The sequence below is a fragment of the Lepidochelys olivacea genome (assembly GCF_965140295.1).
Source record: "Lepidochelys olivacea isolate rLepOli2 genome assembly, chromosome: 7".
Lineage (NCBI taxonomy): Eukaryota > Metazoa > Chordata > Testudines > Cheloniidae > Lepidochelys > Lepidochelys olivacea.
This window is the reverse complement of record NC_140417.1, coordinates 28,097,016-28,113,471: the sequence shown is the minus strand read 5'-3', so window position 1 is coordinate 28,113,471 and position 16,456 is coordinate 28,097,016. Positions and strand designations below refer to the sequence as shown.

The window sequence follows — 16,456 nt, the reverse complement described above, 5'->3', positions numbered from 1 at the left end:
AAAATTAATCCTATTCAAAATCCCTCCTCCCCAGTGAAAACTGCAGAGTAATACATTTATAGTTCAATGTTCTTTGGTTCCCCTCCATGGGAAATTAAAATATTTAAGTTTTATAGGTTTAATTCTCTAGAAATATCACTGCTAATATTTTAGCAATGCTTGCTTTGGTAAATCTTAAATATAAATATTTAACATTAGACATACCTTAGAGAAGATATTTAATGGGAGGAAACTGGCATATAGAGAAAATTACATGACATCTGAGGGACTGGACAGCTCAAAATAGATTTATGAAGCCTTTCATGTCTCTCTCATTGCTTCAAATTCACTTCATCAGTAGAGGTCCATAGTAGCTGCTGTTTGTTCTTCAGTACAAGAACAAAGAGCAGGAGGGAGCTGCTGGAGCCCTTCCCTGTTGCCAGAGTCTTTCACTGAAGTGGGGAAAGGGTCTGGCAGCAGGGAGACAGCCAGATGCTACACGGCTAAAAGTAGCAGTGTAGACAGGGGAGGCACTACTTGGGCCCATAGAGCACTGTGTAGGGTATGTACCCACAGGCTTCAGGTATGTCTTACTTGCCTACGTAGTGCCTCACATCTATACACATGCTAGGAGAGCTTGCAGAGTATGTACCCGACATGCCGCCATAAGGAATGTGCAGTGTAAACATACTCTTGGTGTGTATGTACTGCAGTAGCGTGTGCTGTTAGAAATGGCTGAATTCCTTCTACATATCCCAAGCTGTTTTGCCTGGGTCTCTTGGCATAGATTTGTGTCTTGCTGCCTAGCAACGTCTTTGATCGTATGGATTACCGTCCTCAACTTTTTTTTTTTCTTTATCTTTTTGCAAAGATTCATCCGCTCCCCCTCTGTCCTTATATAGTGCAGTTGTCCACACCTCAACCATTCCTTCCACTTATTTCACGTATGCATCTCAGGGTGCATTGGTGGGGATGATAGAACTCTGTCTTTAAACAGCTCCATCATGTGGCTCCTTGACTGAAATATTGGGGATTGTGCTCCACTTTGTACCCAGGAAGCTGTTTGGGTGTCTGAGCTTTTAGACATTTATCCATGCAGACCTGAACTGCCAAAGCCCTTTGAGGTTTACATTTCATTAACTAGAAATGTTTTCTTTATATTTAGTCTAAGTGTACTATACCAGTCTTCACAGCCCAGATAAAATAGACAATTGACATTTCATAGTAAGACCGAACTGCCATTTCACATAATGGTACCCCTATGTGATGGGGCACGCAGGCCCCATGCTGTCAGGGAGGGAGTTAACAAGGGCCTGTGGACATAATTGGCCCCACCATGCTACACCTGCAGTTGTTGTTAGGAGTGGAGAGAGGAAGAGGCCTTAAAAGGAAGAGATCCAGCTCAGGAAGGGCTTGACCAGAAAGGAGGACAGAGCTCTTTGTCTTCCTTGAGGAGGGAAGTCTGATTCCAGCCAAGAGCCTGAGACCGCTTGCTACCTGGACAAGCTTTCTGGTGGATGGGATGACTGGAACCAGGAAGACTAACAAAAGGCACTGGCTACACAGAAAGAAACCCTGAGCAGAAGGGTGGGGTTCTGCTGATGAACCTTCCTGATTTTGAGTTCACTGGTTCCATTTTATTATGGACTCTAATGCCCTAGAGGGGTGGGACTCAAGAGTGCCATAGCTGAAGGGCTAAGGCATCATGGCACTGCACTTGTGAGGGGTGGCACCTGACCATCGCAGACCTGCAGCTGAGCGAGTTGTGCCCTGATGCACCACAAAGGGGTGTCTAGGCAATCCGGTTATATATTGTCTCTCTGCCTTAGACTATGGGGGGTGAAGAATGGGTAAATAACAATTCTGTGCATAGACTGTGGTGCAGTATAAAGTGTCTGGGTTATAAAATGTGAATACTGAATGCAGAGGATCAAATTTAACTCAGTGTCTGTGAGAGATGATGCAGATAGTGATACCAATAGATAGGGTTGCCTGATACTTTCTCAGTAGCTTGTAACTTTACCAAACTTGAAAAGTTCAGGCATGAAATTTTCCATGCTGATTGTTTGCTTCTGGCTAATGTTTTGTTGGGTGGGGGAGTTTTTCAGTTGAAATTGTTTAATTGTTTCTGAGAATAAGGTAAGAAAAATGTGTTATCCATGTTAAGAAGTTTTACAGCTTTTGTGTTGAAAAATTAGTGCTGTCATGCTTTGGAGCAGGGGCTTGAAATTTGCGAGGAATGTAGCTTTTGTATCGGGGATTTGGCTTTGGCAGGTTCTGTGGGGCTATTTATTTATTTATTTATTTTTAAAAGGCCTAAATCTGGCCATGTTATAAGCCTCTGAAAAATCGCAGTTCACATATGCTCGGTAGAGACTTGATATTGTCTGGCAACTAAATTCTCAGAAGAATCTCTCTGCCCTGAGCATGCTCCAGCCTCGAGGTGTGGGAACTGTGGAGGCTTCCCTGCAATTGGCTGCTGAGGCACCAGGTATGGGAACTGAGAACAGGGAGACTGTCTTATGGTCTAAGTGCTGCTGCTGCTGGCATCTAGTCAGCGGGTGCGAGGAAGGCTCCTGACTTGAATGCAGAGGGAACAAGAACTGGACCTTAGGGGGTGGTAGCAGAGGGAGTAGATTGGTACAAAATGCCCGGAGGTGAAGGGATGACTTGGAATGAGAGCTGACAGGAGAGATAAAGGGGAAAGATTGGAAGCTGAGTGGTGGGAGAGAGACTGGCTGGGCAAAGGGACTAGGAGGTGCAGGGAGGAAATCAGGGTTGGGTGGGAAGGCAAGACAGGACTAGGACAGGGACAGGCTGGAGGGGGATAGAAGTGGTGCCGGGTTTGGGGGGAATAGGGTGGTAACACAGCACTGTGGGTTCCCTAAGTTGTGCCACTGATATAACAACCCCCATCATGCTTTGCAAGTGTGCAGAACTGCTAGAAATCACAGTTATATGATTTTTCTTTAGAATTCTAGAGCACCGTTTTTTCACATGGCACTTTTCCCCCCTACTCTCACTCTCAGAAGCAGCTGGACCATTTATTTTTCTGAAACAGTGTGTGGCGGGGGGTGGGGTGGGGGGAAGAATCAGCTTGAGCCAGGCACCTGGCATGTGAAACTTCAGCCTGTGCTACAAAATTTTGGCAAAGTTATAAGCAACTGAAAACAGGGTCTGATGATAGGGAATGTCAGGCATCCTTAAGTACAGGGTTCAGTTTATTTTTCCAATCCAGGGAAACAGCTTGTGTTGCTCCAATCATTCCTCTTGTCTGCAGAGCTAATCTGGACTGTCTGACATCACAGCAAGGGTACTCATGCACTTCCTTTCCACCCCAATGCTTGTATATTCCAGTTCTGCTCCCTGACTGACATCTCTCCTGTGGGAAGATGTATTTTAAAAATTGATTGGCCCCATTTGGGGGTCTTTCTCTTTCAAACCCATCTTCCAGAATAGGAAAGGAAAGAACAGAAGGTGAGAAAAGGCAAATGCTGGAATAGGGTTTGCTGTGCTTTGTGTCAGAACTGTACTTGCTCAGGTTGGGAAAGAAAGCGAAGGGGAGAAGAGAGCATTTCAAACTCTTCCATTCACACCCCCATATACAGTAATACCTTTTAGGGAGTACAGGCTGTTTTGAGACCACTTCCTATCAAGTACAAATGCTTTTACTTCATCCCTGTGAAGAGGCCATAATGAAAAGACTAAAAGTTAGGAAAAATTTGATGTACTGACCATTTTTTTTTCCAGTAGCAGCCTTTTGCTCCCCCATCCATTAAAGAAAAGCATTATAGGAAATAGCTATGGTGAATAATAACATGGGAAAGGTAGAGGCTGATATTAGCAGTAATGCACTTTCTTCTTCCCCTTGCAGGTAATATCTGTGGAGACCAGAGAAGATGAAATTAAAAAAAAGAGAATATTAATAAAAATGTAAGTGCTGGATATCAGTCTGAAGCAAAATGTGTGCTTAAAAATATATTGATTGACAATGTGGAAAGACATTAATGGATGTTTTAAGCCTATCGGACACTGGTGGGATTTATATACTATAACTCAGAGATTTGGGAAAAATCAGACTGACTTAACTTTTATGACAGAATCATTTGAAACAAATGACATTTTGAATGTGATCAGAGAAAAGAGGAAAAACAGACGTCAGGGTAGCCACTGGTTGTATACACTGTCTGCAAGGGATTAAAAAATAATTTCTCCAAAATGTGTCTCAAACATGAGCAATGAAGTCTGTTGAATATAGAATCAGAAATTAAGCAGGTGAACCCATAGTTTCATATTCTATATTTTTATAAAGATTTGTAATCACTTTGCTGAGCTTGTGCTGTAGACCTTCATTGTTAAGCTAAATCTTGTAAAGACTGTAATAGAAGTGTTGATGCAAAATTAGTTATGGGGGCACCACATCTGACTAAACATTACAATTCAAATTATCTTTTGGCTGGAAACTGATTCTGTTTAAATATACTTGTGTTCTGGTAATGAAGACTAGATGCACTTTTCCCTCTCTGTTTTGGAAGGGTCTGGGTCTTGAGTTGATTGACTGCACCGGGAATAGAAAGATTTCTATGACAACAAACCACATAGGAAAAATTATGGAGATTCTTAAAAGCAATACTATTGGCTGATTTTTTTTTCTAATTACACTGTTTCTGACCAGCGTTTACCATTACAGTCTCTGAATAATATGCCCTTTGTGCTGCTAGTGTTTTTCAAAGCACTCTACTGGGGCAGGTTTCAGAGTAGCAGCCGTGTTAGTCTGTACCCGCAAAAAGAAAAGGAGGACTTGTGGCACCTTAGAGACTAACACATTTATCTGAGCATAAGCTCAAGGCATCCGATGAAGCGAGCTGTAGCTTACAAAAGCTTATGCTCAAATACATTTGTTAGTCTCTAAGGTGCCACAAGTCCTTCTTTTCTTTCTACTGGGATAGTCATTCCTTTTTCTTGTTTAATCAGTGCTATACTGGATGTGAAGGCATCTGTTATCTATGTATTGGTAGAGTTTCAATTTCCAAATGGTACACATTGAACAAATCCGATTGAGTTAACCAAAGAGCTCAACATGAAACTCTGCATTCTAATCTGAAAGTGTGATATAAATGCTGTGTGATCCAAAAATGTCTGAAACAGGAACGAGTTGTCCTTTTAAAACAATATTGCCATCGCAACATATCTGATTAGAATATTTGATGTAAACAGTTAATTAACTTCACTTGTTATATGGATAAATGAACTTTTAATTAGGTATCTGTGCAATAGTACAAGAAGTTGCTATAGTAACCAAATATTTTTTACTGAATTATAGAATGAATAAATGCGTATGTCCATAGAAATATGGATCAAAGGTAAACATGAGTTTGATGGTCACTTCCAAGCCCGCAGTTTGACACAATTCAGAATGAGCAGCATCCTGTATAGTAAGGAGGTCCGTAATTAGGACAGCAGGAGTCACTGCCCAGAATGAAGACACTTTAGATGAGAGATGGGGACCAGGACTGGAATTGTTGGAAATCTTACAAGTCAAGCTTGATGTGCATTGGCAAGGCTACCTGGCAGAAGTTTGCACACTTTTTGCTTACGCTAGGCCAGATTTAGGCAGCAACACAGGTATCTTGTACCTCCTCTATTAAGGTGCTGCTAGGATCAGTTGGGGCCCCCTTTGCAAGGCAAAGCAGCCTTGAGAATTTCCTAAATTATGCCACTTCTGTAATAGCCCTTATGGAGCTTTGCAAGGGCACAGAATTGCTTGAAATTACAGACATGATTTTTCTTGAGCATTCCACCTCATTGTCTCAAAGGAGCAACTCAGAAATATCATGATATTATATAGATACCAGTCTTAACTTAAAACTAAGTTAAGAGAATATTAAGGTTGCATAGTTACTGAGGATTCAAAGGTAGAAAATGATCAACCAAAATCTTAGCATCTGTTTTCTTCATGGGAGTAGCAAGTCAGTTTCTCAAAACTCATCCTAAGAACAGAGCTCCTGATAAAACTGCTAAAAATAGATGTAAACTCAACAAATACATTAGATCTTTCTAGTAGATTTGCTCTCATCATATTGATTTACAGGACAGTGGGCCAAATCGTGCTTGCCTTATCAGATTAAAAACATTATGCTTTGCTATCTAAGAGGTAAGTATTATTATCATCTCCACAAGAAATGCTCCATTATAGTCAAGGAAAGCAAGATTTGACTTGAAGTGTAAGTTCATATCACAGTCAAAGTTCTGACGTTTTTTAAAGATGAACTAACACACTATAAACATTTAATCTAAACATTTTGCAATGCTGATACAAAATGCATTCCCAGGCCTGCAATTGTATCTGAAGTTGAAGTCAGTGGGACTCACATGAGTGCAATTATCTGCAGTAGTTTAGATATCTGGTTGTCATTTGATGTTAAAGACCCATAGTGACACATTAATATAAATGTCAAATACTTCATGAATGTGACTGTAATCAAATACAACATAATTCTGGGCTTTAGTTATCACTTTTGAGAGTCCAGTAAAGTAAATTGTTAGATCTCCATTCTATTTCTTTGTTACAAAAGAACTTACTCTTTTGAAGTCCTGGTAAACATGAACAGTTGTAGGGTGTCTGGAACTGTTTGTCTGATAACTTCAAATTGTTGAGACTTTACTTTGGACACAGCGCTAACCTATCTGTTAAGGTCAGTGTGTTTTTCTTTCTTCAGGGAGGGTGGTTAGTATCAATTTGGTAACCAAAACTTGGTTCCAACTTTAACTATAGAGAGGCTACTACCATCCCACAATGTATAAGGCCATCAGGTTTGATGAAATGTGTGTAGCTTTAGTTACTAAACATTTTTTTGTATATGAGATCATAACAGGTTATATAATTACATTTAGGAACACTTTTAAACTGTGTTTTTTTTCAAATCCTACAAAAGAAAAGTTTTTGAAGATAAGCCTGTTTGTCTAAGCAGTCAGGCAAAAAATGCTTGTTTTTTAAATGGGATTATTACTTGACTGAGGAATGTGGGCATGAGCATGGTATTTGAAACTCATTTGCTATTTCCCCCTGTCCTCTAACGGTTTTGCAAAGGGCTTGTTGACTTCAGTCTTTTTGTTTTTTTGATTGTTTCCTTTTTGGACTGAAAAAAATCAGCTATTTGCAGTGAAATAGAAGAAGGTCAATTTTTAAATCTGGAAATCAGTCTTTTAACAGTCAAAAGGCTGAAAGAGAGGCTCTGGGTGTTGGCAGGACTTCAGATACCTTTTTCAGGGAAGGTTCAATAACTCCATAAGCCTAAATTTAGAAATATGTACTACTTTGAGAAATTAGCAGCAAGGAAACTAGGCAGTCTTGCTGAGTGCTCTAACAAAACTATAGTACAGTACTTTCTCAAGGTCAAATGTCTCCTTTTATTGCTGCCTAACTTGAAATATTTCTAAAATCCTGTTCACAGAAGCTGTGTGAAGAGTGAAATCACTTCAGTTCTACAGGGACCATCTTGCAGTGAAATTGAGAAAGATAAATCAGTGGGCAAAAACCTCACAAAGAATATCTATAGATCCTTATAATGGCTTTTTCAGTCTGGTTCAGCTAATAATTATCAGGACTAGATAAGACAGGAACTTGAAAACTGCAAACATTTATTGACAAGCTGGGTTTTTTAATAGCCCCACTTGCTACCAGTTTTCTGATAACTTCAAAAGGCCTGATGCCCTGAGATGTGCTGATGCAGCACTCATTGACTTCAGTGGTAGTTGTATATGAATTTAAATACAGAACTTAGCCAAAAGGCTGGCATCCACATTCGGTCTTTAGATCAGGGGCCATGTCTTCCTTTGTGTTTGTACAAACATCTAGTAAATTGGGGACTGGATCTTGATTGGGCCTCTGGGTTCTACTGTAATATAAAAATTAAATAGTAAAAATGATAATTTATTCTTTCATAGTATTTTTCTCCCAAGGACATGAAACTATGTAATAATTAAACTAAATAATGCTTAGAACCATTCTAGGAGGTAGGTTGTTATATCCACTTTACAGATATGTAAACGTAGGCATGAAGATCTCAGGAGCCTGAGTTTTCAGAAGGAATCACCTACACTGCCCATTGATTTCATTTGAGGTTATAAGTGCTCAGCTAAATCAGGCTGCACATGTAAATAACTCAAAAATGGATTCACCCCTGCATGTGCTGAACACCTACCTTCCCTTATTTGCGAATTGCTCTGGGGCTCAGGTGGGAGATAGGCACCGGATACCCAGAGTAAGGCTGCAGTATGCATGCCTGAGAGGCAAAAACTTAGTCACTGAATGAATTTAGGTGCATGGCTCGTACCCTAAGTGACTTGCCTAAGGTTGAACAACAGGATCCAAACCCCAGTCACTTTATTCAAGTACTCCCATTTTAATCAGATATAAGGCAGACAGGATTTGACTCAGTCAGTGACACAGTTGGAAACAGAACCTAGGATTCCCAAGACCCTCAAGACCCGGGTCAAACCACTAATCATCACTTTCTCCCAATACTTCTTCTTAAGATCAGAATTCTTTTAAAGGATTGGATTTAAATTACAATTCCTGATATTGCAGGTTGCCTGTGCTTAAGAAGCAGACCAGACTTACTGCTGTTCAATCAGTTTTTTTTTTCCTTCCTAGCATATTAGATTGCAGAAAGATGCTGTGTAGTCTCTTCTTCTTGCCTTCAGGAATTTAGCAGAAATATATATATATATATATACTTACATACATGATATCGACTGCCTTTTCCAATATATACTAAAGGTGTTTTGGAGAAAATATGCAAATGATTGAGTTGTGAGTAGAGTAGATATGGGTTCACTAGTGTTAAACCAGCGCGCGCGCACACACTATATAACATTCATTCTTGCTCTTACAAACTTGCCATTAGCTACAACCATATGGATAGTTTTCTGAGCCCAGTTGACACATAATAAACAATAATAATGCTTTGCACTTCTGTAGCAGCTTCCTTTTAAGGATATCAAAATATTTCACAAACATTAATTAATTTAGCCTCATGGCACTCTGTGATGAAGACACACACAGAAGCCAAAGATGGAAAATGCTAACCCAAAATGAAAAGCTTTTACAAATTTGTAAAATACAAACACCCCATTCAGAAAAAGGCTGAAACAGAGCAAAAATAACACAAATTGAACAACCCCTGAAAGCCTCTAAAATGGAAAAGGCATCACTAATAGATTTCTGGTCTCCTCCTCACACGCACTAATTTGTTTAAGAGTGATATGAGAGAGACATGGGACCAACTTCTGCTGGTGGAAGGTATAAGCTATTGAGCTTTCAAAGGTAAAGCTTGTTTCTTCCAGCAACAGAAGTTGGTCCCATAGAAGATCTATTCCCTCACCGACCTTATCTCTCTCTTATCCAGGGACCAGCATGGCTATCACAACACTGCAAATAAAGTAATACTCACTTTTTTGTAAATATATTAGCAATTATTACATATGTCACACACAAAGAAAAACAAAGGTGTGCTCAGCTTTGTAGGGTCATGCGGACTAAGGTCCAACCTACTTCCATTCAAGTCAGTGGTAAAACTCCTATTAACCTGAATGGGAGTAAGATCAAACCCTAATTATCTTTCCTCTCTGAATGGACTGCTAGGGTCTTCTTCCATGAACTGACATTAGTTGGAGGGAATTACAGCTGACAGTAGTTGGAGGGAATTATTTTGTCCTTAGGAGCAATTGAAGCCAATGGGAATTAAAGGGCCTATAAGAGGAGTAAATACAGAGATTCTTAAGATTGATCTACTGTAGGACTTAGACCTGAGGGTAAATGGCAATCTTAGTTGTGAGAAAATCCAGGATATGTGACTGTCTTTATTTGAACTTTGGGTGAGAGTGCCCCCTTCGATTTTTTTCTTTACAGGAATGATATCTGCATGAAGCCTTTTTGCTTTAGCTTTGTGGACTCCAGATCCTAGTTTTCTTAGGACTTGGATCACATGATCTGTCAGAGAGGTCAGTAATGGAATATAAAACTATTCCCCTTCCAAAACTCGAGAAAGGAGGACCATACACAAAAACATTTAGTTTGCACTTTAGTTTACAGGTATTGGGCCACTTTCAGCTCCAATGTAGACACGGTGACTTGTGTGGAGTTGGCCACTTCGGAGAATAGGTTCATCTTCTGTGTGCGTGTTTGTTAATCAAAGGGAGATTAATGGGTTGAATAACGACTTCAGGTATTGTGATTGCTTTCTTGTGTCTGAACGTCCTAAAAGAAATGATAGCGTCTCCTCACAATCACTGCCCCGTTTCTCAGTCAAAAGCACTCTTCAAAACAAATCTTCCATTTCAGATCTGTTGAGTCAAAAGGATGTCTTTTTATTATGGTCAGTTTTCAGAGTAGAACTACATTGTAAGCATTTGAGTACATAAAGCTTTCTACAGAAGAAGCTTTGGGTCTGATTTAAGCCTATTGAAGTTGATTTCAGTAAACTTTGAATCAAGCCTTTATTGCACTGAAATCAGAACTTCAGAAAATATCCCACCTTTAGCCAAGAGACTTTTGGTTAACCGAGGTTTCTCTGTAGTTACTTCCATGTTTTGGATATAGTGCTTGCTTGCTTACATAATGAGTTCTTTTTATTAAAAAAACGTGTTTAATGTAGTGCTAGTGAAAATGCTGCACTGCCCGTAGAGCACAATCAATGGCAGTGCAAGTTTCCCCACAAACTGTGTCATGATTTATGCATCCACTTAAAGGGACCACTTTGTTGTGTGGGCTCTTTGCTGAGGATGCCTACAAGGTTGCTAATGAGTATCAAATGTAGTAGAACTCTTTATGGTGTGGACACTTACCTCGAGGACTTGGACTGAGTTGTTGCATAGGCTACTGAAAAACCACCAGATGGGGACAACATTGAGTCACTGCTAATCTGGGCTCTGCCCACCATCACGCTGCCTAAAGCCGTGTCCTGTCTTGTATTGAACCTCCACAAAGCAGCATTGTCTTCCTTATGTCAACAGAGCTTGCATGACTCCACTGATCTTAACTCTGGTAGTATGGTGCTATGAAAGAGGCAGTGTCTCAGGTATGTGGATTGTTAGCCATTTAGGTCTTTAAAGGTCAAAACAAAAACTTTAACTTTACCCATAAATCCCCAGGCAGCTAGTGCAGATCATGAAGTACTGATTTAGTGTGCCAGTGGCAAGATACTCTAAAGCAGTTGTTCTCAAACTTTTGTACTGGTGACCGTGAGAGGCAGGCCAGTCCTCGCTTACAGACAGCCCCACAACCTGACGCAATTACTCATCAGCAGCTACACACCACACCACAGAAACACTAACCCAGGAACCAATCCCTGTAGCAAACCTCATTGCCTACTCTGTCCCCATATCGACTCTAGCGACACCATCAGAGGACCCAACCACATCAGCCACACCATCGGAGGCCCACTCACTTGCACATCTACTAATGTTATATATGCCAGCAATGCCCCTCTGCCATGTACATTGGCCAAACCGGAGAGTCCCTATGTAAAAGAATAAATGGAAAAATCGGACATCAGGAATGGTAACATACAAAAGTCAGTAGGAGAACACTTCAATCTCCCTGGACATTCTGTAACAGATTTTAAAGTAGCTACACTTGAACAAAAAAACTTCAGAAACACACTTCAAAGAGAAACAGCAGAACTAAAATTCATTTGCAAATTTAACACCATTAATTTGGGCTTGAATAGGGACTGGGAGTGGCTGTCTCATTACAAAAGCAGCTTTGCCTCTCCTGGAATTGACACTGCCTCATCAATTATTGGGAGTGGACTACATCCACCCTGATCGAATTGGCCCTGTCAACACCGGTTCTCCACTTGTGAGGTAACTCCCTTCTCTTTATGTGTCATTATCTAATGCCTGTATCTGTAATTTTCACTCCATGCATCTGAAGAAGTGTTTTTTTACCCACAAAAGCTTATGCACAGATAAATCTGTTAGTCTTTAAGGTGCAACCAGACTCCTTGTTGTCCTTTCACATAGAAACACTCTGAGTGCGTGTTCCCTCCCCACCCCTTAAAATTAAAAACACTTTTTAAAATGTATTTAACACCATTATAAATGCTGGCAGCAAAGCGGGGTTTGGGGTGGAGGCTGTCAACTCGTGACCCCCCATGTAAGAACTTCGTGACCCACTGAGGGGGTCCCAATCACCAGTTTGAGAACCCCTGCTCTAAATGGACTATCATATTCTACACTAGCTACAGTTTCTGGATGGTTTTAAAGTGAATAGACTGAGTACCATCTTTATAAATTTAAAGGGGCCATGAAATGGGTATGTCTGTAGAGTATGCAGTATGAAGGCAAGAATTATCTCCATTTTATAAATGGGAAAGAGAGAAGCTGTGACTTGCATACAAAGTACGGTACTACTATTACCTAGTACATTGGTAAAGACAGGTGAATCAGGAGGCCTGGCTTCTAATCCTGTTTCTAATGCTAATTTTTGATGGATTGCCTCAGGCAAGTCATTTTAACCTCTCACTTTATAGGAGTGATCAAAAACCTACCAAGTATTTGTGAAGTGATGCATACTGTAAGTGAAAAGTATTATGAGGTGAATCAGTGGTAGGAGTCCTAACAGAACAGTTTTGCTCCTGGTTTGTAGGCTTATGTTGACAGGTACATGCTTTCCTCCTGATCCCTCTAAAGTAGATATCAAGATAGTGAAAAATATTTTGTGCAAAAATTAATCAAAAGCTTTTGCAAATGTGAAAAACACTGCTAAAATGCTTGTTTCCAAACTCAAACGGGGAACTGTTAATGGAAAAACCTTCTGAATGAACATTTTACCCAACTTTAATCAGGTTTTTGTCAATGAGAAAGCAACAGTTGCCCAAAACATAATTCATTTGCACAGTTACTGTTTTCTTAAAACCAGAATGAATGGTTTCAAATTTTGTACCTTGAAGAAACTTCAAAACTTTGGTACAGTAGATATTAAACACTAGTTTTATATTTGCCAAACTAAAATATCTATTTTAATGACATTGCTGGGATTCTCGGATAGAGGAGGCAATCAGGGAAAGATTTGTAAGAAAAAGGGACCAGAGGAACCTCTCAAAAGAACTTATATAAAAATCCCTCTCACTTCTTTGGTCTGTTTCCATTCAATTTACTCCACCTTTTGTTCTTTCCTTTCCTTTCCTTTCCTTTCTTTTTTTCTCGTTTGAAAAACTTTTAAAAATGAATTTCATAGTTATAATCAGTTTTCATCCTGTTTTTAGTAGTGTTTTTTTAAAAAGTAGTTTAATATTCTTTGTGTTTATCATTGTCCATAGAACAAGGGCCTGCACATTCCTGAGAGAACTTGGTTTTGCTTCGTAAACCATAAAAAACATAAACCCAACCTCTTGTAAAACAACAAATATCCATGTTGTAATTTCTTATGGATACCCATCCATCCACTGTGTGGGGGTTTTTTGCTTTCTTTGTTTCAAATTCTGTCCAGGATAGAGTCTCCAATAACAAACAATAATCTGACATGTGACATAAGCTACAGTTATGACACTTTTTGGGTAGAGTCCTGGTTGTCTTTAGTGTAAAGGACAGCACATAACCTCTTTTCAGATGTCTCTTCTGTAATTCCTTTGGGTCCCAAGAGGAATATTGCATTTTCTTCTTCTGTGCCAAATGGTATCAGGAGATAGTGTGTTTGTTTTTGTTTGGATTTCAGTATTCTGGTTTTGGAGATACTAGCAGAAATATAACTCTTGTGTTGCAAACCTCATATTTTATGCCTGTATTTTCAGGTGTTAAAACTCTTGGAATATCTTTTCACTCTTGGTGGTGGTTTTCAATAAAAAAGATTATGTTAATCAATGCTATTTGGAATGGGCTACTGTTGTATCAAACACCTTGTCTAATAGAAACAGCCTTCTCTGTTTACTATCTAGTACCCGAAAAATATGCACTGTAGAAATGGTTTTTCATGAAGCTATGTGCAAAATGAGAAGCATTCTGGCTTTGCCATTATCTCACACAGCAGAAATCCCTCAGGTCCCTGTAGTCTATTCATTAGATTTAAGACTACTCATCACACAACGCGTGCAGTCAGTGCACACAATGGCGATGCACATGAGTATAACATGCGATTTGTATTATTCCTTTTTTTTAAAAAAAATACAACAGTGTTTTGCAGTAAAGGTTCCAAACCCTGCAATATAGCTATCCCATGACGTACTCCCTTGGAACATTTGTTGTAGTTTTTTAAAACCAATAAAAGGTACATGTCAAGTATTTTGATACTTCTGTCGAAATTGGACCAAACTTGAATTTTTTTATGTTTTAGTAAATTTAAAATTTTGCGTGATGCCTCTGCATGTCACGGTTTCAGCCAAATCCAGCCAGGAAGGTGTTTTCTTTGTATCGCTAACTTAGAGAGAAACTGGAGGACTAGAATGGTTGCAAGAATCATAGAAGATTAGAGTTGGAAGAGACCTCAGGAAGTCATCTAGTCCAACCCCCTGCTCAAAGCAGGCCCAATCCCAACTAAATCATCCCAGCCAAGGCTTTGTTAAGCCAGGCCTTAGAAACCTCTAAGGATGGAGATTCCACCACTTCCCTAGGTAACCCATTCCAGTGCTTCACCACCCTCCTAGTGAAATAGTTTTTCCTAATATCTAAACTAGATCTCCCTACTGCAACTTGAGACCATTGCTGCTTCTTCTGTCATCTGCCACCACTGAGAACAACCTAGCTCCATCCTCTTTGGAACCCCCCGTCGGGTAGTTGAAAGCAGCTATCAAATGCCCCCTCACTCTTCTCTTCTGCAGACTAAATAATCCCAGTTCCCTCAGCCTCTCCTCGTAAATCATGTGCCCCATCCCCCTAATAATTTCTGTTGCCCTCTGCTGGACTCTCTCTAATTTGTCCACATCCTTTCTGTAGTGGGGAGCCCAAAACTGGATGCAATACTCCAGATGTAGCCTCACCAGTGCCGAATAGAGGGGATTAATCACTTCCCTCGATCTGCTGGCAATGTTCCTACTAAAGCAGCCCAATATGCCATTAGCCTTCTTGGAAACAAGGGCACACTGTTGACTCCTATCCAGCTTCTCATCCACTGTAATCCCCAGGTCCTTTTCCACAGAACTGCCACTCGGCCAGTCGGTCCCCAGCCTGTAGCAGTGCATGGGATTCTTCCATCCTAAGTACAGGACTCTGCACTTGTCCTTTGTGAACCTTATCAGATTTCTTTTGGCCCAATCCTCCAATTTGTCTAGGTCACTCTGGATCCTATCCCTACCCTTCAGCATATCTACCTCTTCCCTGCAGCTTAGTGTCATCCGCGAACTTGCTGAGGGTGCAATCCACGCCATCCTCCAGATCATTAATGAAGATGTTGAACAAAACCATCCCCAGGACCGACCCCTGGGGCGCTCCACTTGATACTGGCTGCCAACTAGACATCGATCCATTGATCACTACACTAGCCCGACAGTCTAGCCAGCTTTCTATCCACCTTATAGTCCATTCAGCTAATCCATACTTTAACTTGCTGGCAAGAATACTGTGGGAGACCATATTGAAAGCTTTGCTAAAGTTAAGATATATCGTGTCCACCGCTTTCCCCATATCCACAGAGCCAGTTATCTCCTCATAGAAGGCAATCAGGTTGGTCAGGCATGACTTGCCCTTGGTGCATCCATGTTGACTGTTCCTGATCACCTTCCTCTCCTTCAAGTGCTACAAAATGGATTCCTTGAGGACCTGCTTCATGAATTTTCTAAGGACTGAGGTGAGGCTGACTAGTCTGTAGTTCCCCAGATTCTTCTTCTTCCCTTTTTTAAGGATGGGCACTAGATTTGCCTTTTTCCAATCGTCCAGGACCTCCCCCGATTGCCAGGAGTTTTCAAAGATAATGGCCAATGGCTCTGCAATCACATCAGCCAACTCCCTCAGTACCCTCGGATGCATTACATCTGAACCCATGGACTTGTGCATGTCCAGCTTTTCTAAATAGTCCTTAGCCTGTTCTTTCACCACTGAGGGCTGCTCACCTCCTGCCAGTGCAGCAGTCTGGGAGCTGACCTTGTCTGTGAAGACTGAGGCAAAAAAAAAGCATTGACTACTTCAGCTTTTTCCACATCATCTATCACTAGGTTGCCTGTCACATTCAGTAAGGGTCCCATACTTTCCCTGACCACCTTCTTGTTGCTAACATATCTATAGAAACCCCTCTTGTTACCCTTCACATCCCTTCCTAGCTGCAACTCCAGTTGTGCTTTGGCGTTCCTGATTATACCCCTGCGTGCTCGAGCAATATATTTATACTCTTCCCTAGTCCTCTGTCCAAGTTTCCACTTCTTTTTAAGCTTCCTTTTTGTGTTTAAGATTACCGAAGATTTCTCTGTTAAGCCAAGCTGGTCGCCTGCCATATTTGCTTTTCTTTCTGCACATTGCGATGGTTTGTTCCTGCACCCTCAATAAG

General features: G+C 40.5%; 1 long non-coding RNA gene across 1 annotated transcript in view; it reads left to right on the top strand.

Annotated features, from left to right (window-relative positions):
* The window catches only part of LOC311523334, an 81,736-nt gene extending 77,685 nt beyond the window's left edge, over window positions 1–4,051 (top strand). Inside the window, exon 4 of the long non-coding RNA XR_014712317.1 lies at window positions 3,854–4,051. This is a non-coding gene — a long non-coding RNA (uncharacterized lncRNA). The remainder of the gene's footprint in view (window positions 1–3,853) is intronic.
* Window positions 4,052–16,456: the final 12,405 nt, after the last annotated feature.